Genomic DNA, 15,866 nt, shown 5'->3' with positions numbered 1-15,866 from the left:
AAGACATAATGAGTAATATCTGAAGTGGATGGGCACTAATAACTTGGCAGAGAGGTTTGCTTGTGTCACTCAGGTGAATTTAAACTCGTATGTCAGGGGTTTGGACATCAGTATCAGTATAACGGTGGGCAAGCTAACATTAATTTAGAAATTTAAGGCAGCAAGTTTGGGAATCAGGACAGGCAGACGTAATCATAATGATCCCTCTGACACCCTTTCCCCACCCTCCTTTCTTCTTTCAGAGTTATCTTTCGAACTTCTCAGCCATTTCCCCATCACTTCTCAGCTTCTACCCTCCAGCCTCTATTGCCCATTACCTCTATTGCCTGTGCTCCTCCCTCCTGTCCTCCCCCTACTCCTCCATTTTATTCAAGCATAAGCATGATTTCTGGTATTCCTGAAGAAGATTGACTGCCTTTTGCTTTCTCTGGCTGTGGCATGGCCTGCTGAATACCTCCAGTACTTCTGGGTACTGAATGAGAAACCAGCATCTGCAGATATTCTTGCTTATTGCTATTTATTCATTTGTTTGCTTACTTGTAATTTTTCTCTTTTTATTTATTTTGTTTTACTTTTTTTTTCTATTCATGGTATCTTGTGTGTTAATTTTGTCAGTGCTTTCTACCAGTGAAGTTGCAGCCAAAAAGTCTTTCATTGCATCTCTCATTTACTTGTGTGCATGACACTCTCCATTCATTCATTACCTCCTGCCTGTACCATTCTTCTGAAGCTTGTTCAGGTTCGTGTTTCACTGCCACAATACACAACACTGCACTGATATCCCCAAGCAATTCTTTTGCTGATGACATTATGACATGATATTTTAAGGACTGCTTTATGAGGTTGGAGCCTCAGAATTGTCTTTTTATTATGTATCCGTAAATTAAATGACACACCCTCCCAATCACTTCCCATTCCACATATCAACACGTCTTCATACTCTCTCCCCTGCCACACACTGACACACCCTCACCCTCCTCCCCTACCACACTCTCACACCATCCTGTCCCCTACTACACACCATCACAGTCCCCTCCCCTACCACACTGCCAATGAAGTGCCTGAATGTATTGAAACCATGTGGGATGACACAAGTTTGCTATTTTGTGTTTATTTTAGAGCTGATACAAACAAGTTTTGTAATTTTCTTGATGAATTTCTTGATTATAATTAGGGTGGCCATTCCAAAGGAAGACATGGTCATAGGTTACCATGTGTGTGTGTGTGTGTGTGTGTGTGTGTGTGTGTGTGTGTGTGTGTGTGTGTGTGTGTGTGTGTGTGTGTGTGTGTGTGTGTGTGTGTGTGTGTGTGTGTGTGTGTGTCTAAATTGATAACTAATTGAAAGGCAACTAAATCTGGGTAACCATTTCATCTGAATGATCTAACAAAAGAAAAACAAATAAATACATTGAAGTAAAACAATTTAAAAGGTAAGGTGGATAATAGTTAAAGTTTTCAAAGAAATATTAAAATCGGATTAGACCCAGGAATTACAGATTAATTAATTTATTCACTTCTGAAAATTGATTGGATAGTATGGGTCCTAATGAGCTTATTCCAACAGGTTAAAGTTGAGCACCCTGCTGGAGAAAAGTGTTGAATAAAAACGTTGTATCTATTTTCAATACTGAATAAAATTTTGAAGCCCGAGTGATGCCAAGAAATACATTTGAGTAATTAATTCCATGGTAATATATGTGAGAGTAGTCCAAACTGATATTAAAGTTAATTGGCCTACTGGATAATTATATCAACTAGAGGGCAATTGAAGGAAATGAAAAGGCTGCATCCACTGACTTGTATTCGTGAATTTTTTTTTACAGCCAGAATTGTGGGCATTCTGCTCCATTATTTAAAATAGACAATGGTATCAGTTAATTTGAAGTTGAGGTGAAGTTTGAGGAAGGCATTATAACTGATAGATCATTTAGGAAAGATGGCACTTATTAAAAAATTCCACAGGATTTAGAAATTAGAAATTTTGTCTCAATAGTTATTCATTTGAAGACAAAATTACATGGCAAATTATGATTAGAGATATATAACTTGTTTTTCAAAAAGCTTTGGATAATGTCAATCACAGTAGCATGACTTTAACTTGCGGAGTAATGGTGACAGTTGTTAATCTGGACAGAGCCATAACTAATATTTGTAGCCATAGTTGGAAATAGATGCATGAAATTTTCTTAAGATCTGTCTTAAGTTTTGGCTAGTCTTGTTCAATATCAAATCCATCCTCATGAATGTTCAAATGTCAACATTAATGCTATCCAGTTTGTATTTACAAATCTGCAATAGGAATTTGAATCACATAAACTGATGAAGGACAATTTGAATAAAATAAGGTAATGGACCAAAGTGTGGCAAATGGCTTCTCATTTAAATTTCAGTTAACATGAGAAAGCTATCCAAAAAAAAAACTAGGAAGATGTGGAAGAGTGATGATCAAGAAAAAATAACCTGAAAAGATATTGGAAGTAAATGTAATGGTATTTATTTTACAAAGGAATAAGATTTCTTCTTAAGATGCAAAGAACTGGAAAGTCATAGGAAAGCACACAGATTCAGATCTGAAGAGCCTCCTTTTTGTGATCTAAATTATGATCACTTGTAGATCTTAAGGAATGACAATGGAAGAAAGGCAAGAAGAAAGTTAGAAGGAAAAGAAAGGAAATTCACAAACTGCTGAGTGAGGCTGTGGGTGATGAAGAATGTGAAACTAGTGATGGAGGATAGAGCAGAGGTGGAAATATTATTTTTTTAAAATGTAGATATACAGCACAGTAACAGGCCATTTCAGCCCGTGATCCGTGCTGCCAATTTACATCCCATTAACCTATAGTAGGAGGAAACTGGAGCCCCCGGAGAAAACAGGGAGACATGGGGAGAATGTACAAACTTCTTACAGACAGTGTGGGATTTTAGCACCAGTATGGACCTGATTGCAGTAACTGCTACGCCAACCACGCCAACCACGCCACCCTGAAAATAACCTGATTGCATGAACAACAAAGAGATGTGGAAATAAAAGGAGTGAGGATCTTAAATTTTAAGCTTTGATCAACCAGGAAACAGAATTCATTGTAAATTGAGAAAAAGGCTTGTGTGTCCAATAAATCTTTCTCTATCAATCAGACCTAATGAGATGCTGGAGAAGATGTTACAGGGGCCCTTGCTGAGATATTTAAATCATCTATGGACACACGTAAAGTTCTGGAAGATGGAAGAGTGGATAGTGTTTTGGTCTTATTTAAGAAGTGTGAAAAAAATGAGTCAGGTAACTATGAAACGTGAACCTGACTTTTATACATCAGTTAAAGTCAGTATTGGGAAAGTTACTGGAGATGATCGTGAGGGATAGAATCCACCAATGTTTTATTAGGCAAAGACTGATTAGAAGTAATCAGCATGGCTTTGTGTGCTGGAAATTATGTATCACAAATATGATAATTTTCTGAAAAGGTAACTATGAGAATAGATGAGGACATTGACATTGTGTATATAGACTTTAACAAAGCCTTTGATAAGGTTCTACATGGCAGGTTGGTCTCGAAGGTTAGATCAGATGGTGTCCAAGTTGAGATGGCCAATTGGATTCATAATTAGATTGAAGGACAAGTTCAGTGGGAGGAAATGGAGGGATGCTTTTCTGACCAGTGATGGTGGCAAGGTCAACTGTTGTTTGTTAATGATATCAATGAACTTTGATAATGATGTAGATATCATGATTAATAAATTTTCAGATTGGTGTTGCAACAGGGAATATGAAAGGATATCTAAATTTACAGCAAGGTCAGCTGGAAAGGTGGACCAGGGAAGGCAAATGGAATTTAACTCAGACAGGGACAGCATGGTTAGTGTGGCAGTGAAGGCAAAGCTCTTACAATGCCAGCGATTGACACCAGGGTTTGAATCCCACTCTCTCTGTAAGGAGTTTGTACTTTCTCCCTATGTTTGTGTGGTTTTTCTACAGTCACTCTGGTTTCTTCCCGCCATTCAAATCGTACCAGGAGTTGTAGGTGAATTGGGAGTAATTGGTCAGCATGGACTCGTGGGCCGAAATAGCCTGTTACCATGCTGTATGTCTAAATTTAAAAATATTAATATTTAAAATTAAATGCAAATGATAGAACCTTGGAGAATTTTTAGAAGAGACAGACCTAAGGATACAAGTGCATTGATTTATGATTGTGGACAAGGTGGTGAAGAAGGAGTTTGATAGGAGTGAGACCTCACTTGGTCTATTGTGAGCTGTTTTGGACTCCTCATTTAAGAAAGGATGTGCTGACATTGGAGAGGGTTCACGAGGAAGATTTCAGGAATGAAAGGGTTATCTTACAGCTCTTGACAGCTCTTTGCCTGGACTCATTGGAATTTTGGAGAATAAAGAGGGGGGGGGGGGAATTCTCGTTGAATCATTTCAAATGTTGAAAGCCATAGAGAAGGTAGACATGGACAGGTTGTTTCCCATGGTGGGAGAGTCCAGGACAAGAGGGTACAACATCAGGATTATAGAGTGTCTGCTTAGAACAGAGATGCAGAGGAATTTATTTTGTCAGAGGATGGTAAACCTATTGAATTCATTGCTACAGGCAGTTGTGGAGACCGTCATTGGGTATATTTAAACTAGAGATTGATAGGTTTTTGATTAGCCTGGGCATTAAACGTTATAGAGAGAAGGCCCAGCAGTGGGGCTAAATGGAAAAATGAATCAGCTCATGATTAAATAGTGGGCCACACTCGATGGGCAGAATAGCCTATTTCTGCCCCTATGTCTTATTGTCTTATGATTGTTTTATTTAGCAAGGTATGGATTACAAAAGTTTCAACTTTTAAAAAATTTGTAATGAGAGAAATTTTGTCTTATTTCCCTGTGTGTTGAGGAGTGGCCAGTTGTTGCATATAAAATGAGGAGACTCATGGATAAAATGAATGGTCACACTATTTTTTTTCCAAGGGTAGATAATTCTAGAACTGGAAAATAAAGATTAAGAGGGACCTGAGGAGAAACTTTTTCACCTAGTTGTTTGTCCAGAGGAAACTGTAAAAGTGGACATAATTACAACATTCAAAACCATTTGAAGATGTACATGGATAAGAGGAGTTCAGAAGGATATGGACCAAATGTAGGCAAATAGGACTAATCTTGGAATGACAACTTGATCACCCTGAAAAAAAATGGGCCTGTTCCATATTGCATGACTCCACAGCAGTATAGAACAGAGGAGAAGGAATAGGAATAATTTGGAATTATCATGTTTAAGGGGCTACTAGAAAGATGTATGAATATGCATTGAATAAAGGGATATGTATCATTAAAGTGCAAGCAGCAGAAATTTAGTTTAGCTTGGCATCATGTTCGGTGCTGAAATCATGGCCAAATAGCCCTCTCCCTTTACTGGACTGTGTCATTTTGAATCCCAAGGAACTAAAAGGCATAGATATGAATTTCTACAGTGGACAATCACAAAATTCTGGCTTCCCTTAATTGTTATGAATAAAAAAATAAATATGTGGGAATAAAGTGATATGTTGAAGAGATGACAGCAGGCTGGGTAAAAGAAGCAGAAATATAGGGAATGGTTTTAATTTTTTATGTACAGGGTATTATTAAATGCTTCCAAAATATATTATCATCTGAGGAATTATGAATGTACACTTTTGAGCCAAATGCTTTATTTCTTGCAGTAGATTTTGAATAATTCTCTGTAAATTTGAATTAAAATCTAATAGTAGTTAAACATTAAATACCATCATTTACTGGAACCATGTTCTTTCATTCCTTTTGTTAAATAACCAAATTCTTTGTGTAAGACAACATAATAGTTAAAAAGTTCAGAAGATAAGATGAGGCAAGTCAATAAATAGGTGACAATAGCTTGGGCTTCAAAAACCTGGAAGTTATAGGATGAAGCAAACAGGTTATAAAGCATTGTTTTTTTATTATCCTTCCAAATTCCCTTTGGGTGAAACTGGTACTGGCTTCTGTTTCTTCTGCTGTCCAAGGCATTATGATATTTCTGTCCATCCGACACAATCATGTGGATATGTTCTCTGGATAAGAAGCCCCAGGATAGTTACAGAGGTGATTGACTGTCAATCATGCCTGACAATAAATCTGACCACAGCATGACCTTAGATTGCTGGAAGAATGTCGAAAGAGATGGAATTGATTTTTTTTTAACTCTGGATGCACTCTACCAAATTGTATTTTTGAGAATAAGATAGTTTTTGGATTTCCAGAGAATTTTTTTGTTGCGAATTTCAGCATTTCTATCAAGATATGTTCATTTAATTGCTATGCTCCTGGGCTATGTTGGCGGACAGTTCAGAGAGGTTTCGTGGTGGGGAGTTCTGCAAGGAACAAAACTGCTGACCAGAAAGAAAAAAAAGTGAAATAATGACCATTGTGTCAGAGAAGATTGAAAGCTTGAGGATTGTTTCTTTCCAATGCTTATTCGACATGCTTGTGAAACAATCTATTTGGTCCTGGACCTGAAATAAATTTTCAAGGATGCATGTGCAGTTAGATGTGATAATCTCTACAGAAAAGCAAAGATCTGAGAGAGATTTATTGTGGCATTCTGCTTTTCTAACCATTGAACAAGATTGCACGATAAAGTAAACAAGAGTTGCTTTTTCAAATAAAACTTTGTGGACATGTATGTTCATAAGAATTGAATTAACTTTTGTCCTTCATAAATTGATTTAAAATCCTCTGTGTGTGTGAAAAATGTGCATAATGTAATGTGAAATTTCTGGGATGGCAGTAGCCTTTTGCAGCATTAGACATGTTTGGTACAATATTTAATGACGTACGGATTCCTCAGAAAAAGGCAGTGAAAGTCCTGCACATTTTAAACAAATGCTGAAGAATTTGGCAATCACTTGTCACCAATGATAGATGATAAAATCCCTTTCTGATTCTATCCCAAATTCTGCCATAATATCCTCCCATCTTCTAGTAATGCATCATTCCTTAAATGCTACTATAGAAATTCACAGAACGATGGAAACCGCTTGATCACCATGTCCATGCCAGTTTCTTTGCTAACCATCTTAAAATCATTCATTCCTATTCTAAAATTTGATCCTTCAAGCCAACGCCTTTCACTACAATAAGCTGGAACAACTATGACAAAAATAATAACACAATACCACATCAAACATTGCCACAATGAGAAGGCAAATTTTGTGCTGAAATAACTCAAAACAGCACTTATGATGATCAGAATCTGCTTCATATAAATCCACTCCATGGTGAAGTGGTGCACAGTGCAAACATAGAGTTAGCCTGAAAATAATAATGAAACACCAAGTGTATAAATGGCTTCTGTTACAGTACAGGATATTAATATAAGCACATAGGTGTATCTAGGGTGTGGCAGCCAGGACACGTGCCTTGGGCCCCTCTTGCTGGGGGAGGGGGGGAACTTCACTATCCTCAGCTCACCTGCCCAATGTGGAACTCCTGTGCCCAACATCTAACTCCCGACCCTGACTCCCTCACTCCTAGCCCCGTCCATTGGAGTTGAGGATAGGAAATTAGATATCTGGTCAAAAAGATGTGAATTAAGTACCAGCAGTAGAAGGCTAATCATTTTCAGACGCTGGGAAATTACATGCTGCACGATCACTGTGTCTGTACTGCACAGTGTTTTTTGCAGCTCAAACTATCGGATAATATAAAATCAAATGTAGATTCAAAGTAAGGGCGCAAAGTTAAATGCAATATCTCAATCAATGATTGATTGGAAAATGGAAAGAAGTGAATGTATTTTGTGAAATTCTTTTTTGGGCGCATGTAAGCAACGGATGTTCAGAAACAGTACAAATGTAAGCGCATTTTCCAAAATAAAAATAAATTAAGCAATTTAATCCTGTGGAAATGCTGAGATTGATTATGTGAATCAATTGGTTATAATTATCTGCTAAATATGGAACTCTGTTTTCATTGGTCATTAATATCCTTTCTAAGACTCGGACTTTATTCATTGGAACGTAGACGACTGAGAGGGGACTTGATAGAGGTATTTAAAATTATGAAAGGAATAGATAGACTAGACATCAACAGACTTTTTTCTCCTGAGGGCAGGGGAGGTTGGAACAAGAGGCCATGAGTTAAGGGTAAGGGGGCAACACTTTAGGAGAAATATTAGAGGTGGCTTTTTCACTCAGCGAGTGGTGGCAGAATGGAATGATCTTCCGAATGAGATATTTGCGGCAGGGTCCCTTCTGTCATTTAAGAGAAGGTTGGATATGTACATGGAGGTGAGGGGGTTGGAGGGTTATTGGCGGAGAGCGGGAGGTTTGAGCTAGTGGAGTTGTTCTAGTGAACCGGTGAGGACTCGAAAGGCCGACATGGTCTGTTTCCGCTCCGTAAATGGTTATATGGTTATAATCTCATAAAATAAAAACTATCATTAAAATGCCCCCAAAGAATTCTAACACTGCAGCCAGTAATATTCTGACCTCAAATAAGTCCGCGTAGCAAAGCCAGCTCTTGAGGTTTTAAGGAAAGATACTTGTTTAAGCAGGAGAAGCAAATGGCTCAATACTTGTACCAGTCCCACATACTTTGTGGCAGTGTTGATGCTTTTCTTGGTTTTGAATGACTCGATCTTCAAGACATCATGGATTAATGAACCCCATGCGAATTAAAATACTGTATATGCATCCAATAGCACTCTGCAGTAACCACCATTCACACAGAAGAACCTTTCAGACAAGTGGAACTTTGGTTAGATCATATGATATTAAATATATCTGCTGTTAGTATCAACATTTTTGTCAAATGTTGTTTTGTAATTATTACCAGTAAGTTTACTATCCTATTAGGATCGATATTGTTGTTGCTTGCCAAGAATCAACCTAAACCTTTGGATGAGGTGAAAATGTAGCAATGCACATACAAGTATTTTTGTCTAAAAGATGCAAGGTGGTCAAGATTATTCCACTAGTGTAATCAGGTTCTGTGCTCTCTGTCCCCTTGGTTCAATTCTTTAAAGAAATTACGCTCGAATGTGAAACCTAAGAATGAACCGAACACTTGCATATACACATTGGATGAGGTTTATTTTTATATTGTTAAGGAGCCGAGATCACACAATTCATTGCAACCATTTGAAAGAATGGCCCAAATGATCTGGTGAGCAGAGAATCTTTGCGCTGCCTAGCGCTGGCTAAGATAATTGCTGGGTTTGCCCAAACCATTTGCCTCTGCTTCCCTCAATATCTTTCTGAGCTCAATTTATCCATTTGTTTGCTGATATTATGGCTCCCCATGGCCTCCAATTGAGCAGCTTTCAGAAACTTCTTTAATAATTGAGCCACTGACTTGAAATTAATCTCTATCATGTGACCATCTCAGATGGTAGGCAGGTAGGCGAGCTGAGGAAACCAAGGCTGTTGAGCATGTCATGGAGAGAGGGGGCAGCGAGGACAGGTAGGGAAGCCAAAGTGGATAGAGTGGTGGTGAGGGATGGTTGCAGGATGAAGGGTTGAACAAAGTTCTAACGAGTGGCCCACTGTCCCAAGGATATATGTCGTTGTTTCATTTGAAAATGATTTGTATTGTAATTTTTTTAACAGGGGAGAGGCAATTTCAGTGCTAGTCATAAGTGCTATTTTCCAAGAAATGCCACTGTATAAGCATCTTATCATGAAGTTCTCTTGGTAATAAACCATGATTGGTCCCATGGCTGTTTTCATGGTAACCAGGTGTCTAAATTAGGAATAGGACTTGAAAAGGGGTGTGAAGACAAAATATATGGAGGAACAACTTATGATGTATCAGGTCAACCTAGCTGATGGAAATAGTTAATGAACAGAGTAGAAATAAGAAGGAGTGTGGTGATTGGTGGTAATCTATCTGCTTTAATTATTGTGGTCTCTCTGGCTTTAATCATGAGGCCACCCAATTCCACCAAGAAGTATGGTTCTGTAAGCCACATGATGTTATTCAGCAAAATTGAATTCAAAAAATACCAAACTCACACCTCCCTGGCTTGAGCTGGTACAGGAGCAATTATTGAATGTCTGCATTTGATCTTGAAAATTGTGTATAACGTGCAAGATCAAGAAAGTGCACACGTTAACTTCACCAGTAAGTTAACTGCATTTCACTCTCGCTCCAAGGTGAATGATTGATGGAATAAAACTGTTGGACAAGTGACGAACTGTGTGAGTGATTTTCTTCTCCACAACACCAAGAATCTAGATTACTTCCTCAGTTTTGTTACATCCAGAAGCCTGAAGATTATAGTTGACAGCAGAAATTGCCACATATTTGTTCATACTGAATTCCACAGCCATAATCTTGGCTTGTCTGCTGTCCCATTTTAATTTTGACAAAATTTACTCTGCTTCCTACAATAGCCCTTGAAAATTAAGATATAAAGCAATTTTAATATCTGTGCTATGAATATTTCGGCAATTAAAACCTGAGATTCCGCACTCTAGTCCAGTATACTGACCACATTCACCTAGAGCCTTGCTTAAATAGTGCTCAAAAATTATTGAGGATCCCTCCCATCCCACACAGTACCATTGACCAACAAACTTCAGGAAGGAGGTTCAGGATCATCAAAATCAGGACGGCCAGGCTGGGAAATAGTATTTTCCTGTAGGTTGTGAGATTGATGAATGGGATCCTATAACCTTGGGTGCCTCATAAAGTAAACTATATAATTATTCCAGAACATTTATAATTTTTATATTATATTATGTGCTGTGTGAGAAAAATATGACATGTGTGTACCATCGTCAGGTTGTATATGTGCAGCTGTATATGGCAGCACTGCCACTTGTATGGAGCAGCGGGGAGCAGAGTCACAGCACTCCCATGGGTCCAAACTGCAATCCAACTGCGGTCAGTTCTGTACAGGTGTTAAACAGCCTATAAATGGAGCTGATGGTGGTTTTATTTAAAAATACTTCAACTGCAGGATCTGCATCCAAGATGGTGCCGCCTATGATCAGCAATAGCCATGAGGGGTTAGAGACTCCAGAGTAGCAGAGGACTGGAGCAGGGGACCAGAAAACAAGGGGTCCACCCCACGATTGAGAAGGAGAAGCAGAGGAGTCAACTCATGCAATGGTGACCATGGCAATGAACCAGTGAGGGGCTCTGAGGCTGAAGAGCAGGTGGTAATCTGTTGGCAACTTGAGGCGAGGAACCCATGAAGGCTGTGGGTTGCTGACGACTGCCGATGTGGGATTCACACCAGGCTGCGGACTGCTGGAGACTGGCTCGAGACAGGATGAAGGAGTATCCGGTATCAGGACTGGGATGCAAGAGGATGCCAAGGCCACTGAGTTCCTGAATCATATCGGAGTTTCAATTCTGGAGCTTGGGCAGCTGATAGTTTGGACTTGACTCCGTGCGGCTGTGGGGGCTCGCGAGTGCTGGAGGGGCTTGTGAGTGCTGGAGGCAAATCCATGTGCACACAATGACTCTGAAGGGACTCTCTTTTGCTTCTCTTTCTCTGACTGTAAGAGACGTTTCAGGCAATGTCCGCTGATGGTGAATTTGCCTCCCTTAAGGCAGACGAAAACAAATTTTGTGTAATAATGCATTGTCTTTATTACATAATGATAAATTGAATCTTGATCCTTGAAAAATGCTTGAAGAACTCCTCAGATCATGCATCATCTTAGAAGGTTAAAGTATATAAGCAACATTTTGAGCCTGAGCTTTCCATCAAGGTTTATATCTTTACCTCCTCTGCACACTGCGTGACCTGCTGATTCCACCAGCATTTTTGTGTTTTTAATACTAATTGACATAAAAATGTCAAACTACATTTCACCCTGAAGTATGGTATCCAAAATCACCAGCATTTTAGAAAAGATTTTAACAATTCATTTAAAGTATTTAAAATTCATGCAGATGGCTTTGTGATAAATGACCTGGTGTTACGAGAATAAAGGTAGATGGAAGCAGTGTTGTGTCCTCATTGTACCATCGGAGGTCTTAATAAACACTAAGAAGTTCTTGCAAGTTTAACAGCACAAATCTTTACTCATAGATTACTGGTCAGGTATTAATACACTGTCACACTGAGCATGCTCACCACTCCAGTGTGATGTAGCTCTTACAGTCTTGCAGTGTTCATGCTCCAGCATAAAATAATAAAATAGTCCCAAGTTTCCTCTGTATATAGCAACCAGGAATCAGGCAGTAGCCTCCCCCCCATTCCCCCCCCAAATACATGACCTGTCACTTAACATGATCATGGCTGATCATGCAGACCTCAATTCCTCTTCTGTGCCAGTTCTCCATGCACCTCTATTGCTCGATCTATCAAATATTTATTCACCTCACTTTAGTCTGATGTTTCTTTTGTTACAATAAAGAAACTTGGGTTCTTTTTAAAACACTAGATTTATTAACTAAGCAAACAGCACCAAGAAACAGAACATACACATGCCAGACTTCATGTGGAGGCATCCTTCTTGAATCTAGGCAAGATGCAACAGATGCCACACACTCTGTTTCTGACTCCTCCTGGTGGTAGCAGATACTGCAAATGATCAAGCTACCTGCTGTGCTGGGGTAGATCATTGCCAAGGTTCACCTACCTCCATGAGAAAAAAGTATGTACCTCAGTTTTAAATCTCCAATCCCTTATCAGTTATGATCCCTTGTTTAAATGACTGTCCCACAATTGAAAGCATCCCAATATTTAGCATGGATGCAAATTCATCTCAAGTTTTTACTTTCTTAGTGTAATTTTTCTCAAACTGTTGATCGCCAGTATTATAATTCAATGTGAAACTAATATTGAGAATATCAATTAAAATGATAGAATAAATCCCATTCCCAGGTAAATAATACATGATTTTTATATCAAGAATTATGTTAGATCAGCCATTTTCAACCTTTTGTTTGTTTTGGCCACCTTTGAACTCTGCTCAATGTTTTTGAGCTAATTCCCTCTGAAGCAGTCAAGTAAATATATATAAAAACAGTCAAATACTTCTTTCCTACTGACCACATTAAAAACCATAAAAATATTTTGAGATTTCGCTTCGTGGCCACCTTTAAATGTGCTGTTGCCCCAGGCAGGCAGTAAGGCCCCTGTTGAGAATGGCTGTTTTAAATGAGTCAGATATACCCAACATTATTGTCAGAAATGATCTCAAGTTACAATATGTTTTCAGTCTACACAAGAAGACCATAAGACATAGACTGCCCGGCCTTCTCCACATTACCTTTGATGCCCTGGCTAATCAGAAATGTTTTCTTGGATTAAAGGGGTCAACACCATCAGAACAGGGCTTGCTTGAGGCAGGTGCACCAAATGAGTGAGGCAAATTAGTTTCTAAATAACCAAAAGATGGCCACCAAAGGGATCGTCTTGTTGATCAGAGTAATATAGAGATAGTATCGGATTTTCACATAAAGAGGTGGCACTATCCTTTCCCACTATGGAGGACATTTATGATCACGGATCATACAGGAGCACAGCAGACATTGATTTCATAAACTCTAATGGGGTCAATACTGACAGAGGCCATCAGGTATGTTCCTCACATAACTGTCACATTTGCAGCTATTGTTTATGCTTTAACCTTACCGTTTGCTAAATATCACTAACTGCTTGAACCTAATAGTAGTTTTCCTGTGCATTTTAAAGCATGTTCTAAAAGAATGCAAATTAAGAATGGAATAAAATATATTTCAAATCAAGAATCAATGCGAATGAGAGAAAAGTAACAGTAAATGTTGATTATTTCAGAAAGTATGTCAGTATAGTCTCAGCTCACAGTATTATTTAGAATGTGGTTCAAAAATCTGTCCTTGACCTGAAATAACTACTATGTTAAAATTAGTCAGCGTATAAAAGTGATGACTCGAGGGAAGCCAAGGACATTGTTAAAAGAACATAAAATATATTACATTACATAATTTAGTTTCACAGTATGGTAATGGAGATATTTTTTTCTTTCATTTATCTGATTAAAATTAATAAAACTGTGGAAAAAGATTTTGCTTAACTACAGGATAACATTTTCCACTAAACTGTATAAAGTCTACTTTTCCTCTATAAATTAATGACCCATTAACATTTACAAAAATAAAAAAAATTCAAGGCTGTGTCTTCAAATTCATAAGCCGATCATCAATTAGAACTGCAATGTAGAATGACAGGGTCAGTGTTAAACACATCCGATGCAGGAAAAACACTATTCACAGAGAAGCTGCTTCTATTTTATGACAAACACATACTCTAGACTTGAACTAGAAGTTTTTTTTTGGTAACTATGTTGAAGTTTGTTATGTATTAAACTCATGCCATTGTCTTTGTTTCAGAAGAAACCAAGCTTCGCTCTAATTGGCATTAAACCAAAATAAATAAAGCATCATCGTCGGCAGCCATGAGATGTTTATCTGCTTCTTTACCAAATAATTCTGTAACTGTATTGAGTGGGAATCAAGGCAGTTTTCTGCTGCGAGCTATGTTCAGTGGAGATTGCTTCCAGGTCCCCAAGTGTAATTTTTATTGGATCTTTACAGTTAGCAGATTGAGGAGACCTTCATCTCTTTGGATTAGATTCAAATCCTCGGTCCCAGAGGTAAAAGGTAAGCAGTCATGCAAATACATCACCTATTTCCCTAATGTTCTAAGTGATAATGGATATTTGTTGCGCCTTGTTATCACTTAGATGATTGTAGGATTATTATATTTGCCTCCATGGAAATGATTTGCCTCATCATTTCAGCCCAACTGCTTCCTTTTCTTTATTTTCCAATATTTTTATTAACATTGAAATTTCACATTCAAAAATAATTACACTTAAATCATATAATTTCATCCAACATACCCCACATTTTAATCAAACAGATTATATTGTATTAATATTATATTATTTTATTATATGGGTCTCTGGACAAAGAAATTGACTCCAGCATCAGCAAAGCCAGGCTATGAGGAGGTTGCATAACAATGAGTGCTCAATGAACACAATGTCCACATTGCGTAAAGTCTACAGAGCTGTGGTCATCCCTTCTCTCCTATGTGGATGTGAGACATGGACTCTACTGAAGTCATATCAAAAAAATGGAGAAATTCCACATGCGTGCCAACCGTTTCATCCTGGGCATTTGTTGGCAAGACTGTGTCTCCAACCTGGAGGTTTTGGGTCCACCAGCATTGAGTCTCTAATCATCAGAACCCAGATGCAGTGGATGGGACACATCATCAGAATGGATGACCTCTGTAGGCCTTGCCAGCTGCTCTATAATGAACTGAAGGCGGGAAGGAGACCTCAAGGTCATCCATGCAAGTGCTGTGAAGGAAACCCTTCACTACTGTGGCATTAAGCCAAGAGAACTAGAACCTATGGCTGCTGTCAGGTTCCGTTAGTTAGCCCTGTGCGATGAAGCCTACACCAGTTTCAAAGACAGGCGTAGCCAAAATCTGGTGGAAGGCCATGAACGGAATCAGAGTTATTACAACAATGGACTTCCAGTGCCCCCATTGTGCTAGACTCTGTGATTCCATACTGTGACTGCAAAGTCACCTTTGTGTTCACTGATGAACTGCACAACAATGTGTCTTCTTCAAACCAAAGGATGACCAATATTTGATTATAAAAAAAGAAAATCTAAACTCACTACCAAGAAAGAAGCTGTTTGGCCAAAAGAGAAAAAGGAAGGCAGAATTCTTATCAGAATGATGAATTACCTCATTAGTCAACAGCTCTACCTTCATTAACAAATCGGATTGTAAAAGTAATTCAAAAAGGCTTCTCACAGTGTTTGAAAATTTGAATTAAATCATAAATTGACCATCTAATCTTCTCCAAATTTAAACATTACATGACGTCACATAGCCATTGAGCATGAATAGGCAGGATAA

General features: G+C 38.4%; 1 long non-coding RNA gene across 2 annotated transcripts in view; it reads right to left on the bottom strand.

Moving 5' to 3' along the window:
- The window catches only part of LOC138757188 (uncharacterized), a 119,305-nt gene that overhangs the window by 78,919 nt on the left and 24,520 nt on the right, over window positions 1–15,866 (bottom strand). The window lies entirely within an intron of this gene.

The sequence above is a fragment of the Narcine bancroftii genome, chromosome 3, assembly GCF_036971445.1.
Source record: "Narcine bancroftii isolate sNarBan1 chromosome 3, sNarBan1.hap1, whole genome shotgun sequence".
Classification (NCBI taxonomy): domain Eukaryota; kingdom Metazoa; phylum Chordata; class Chondrichthyes; order Torpediniformes; family Narcinidae; genus Narcine; species Narcine bancroftii.
Note: the sequence above shows the minus strand (reverse complement) of the source record. Positions and strands in the feature narration are given on the sequence as shown.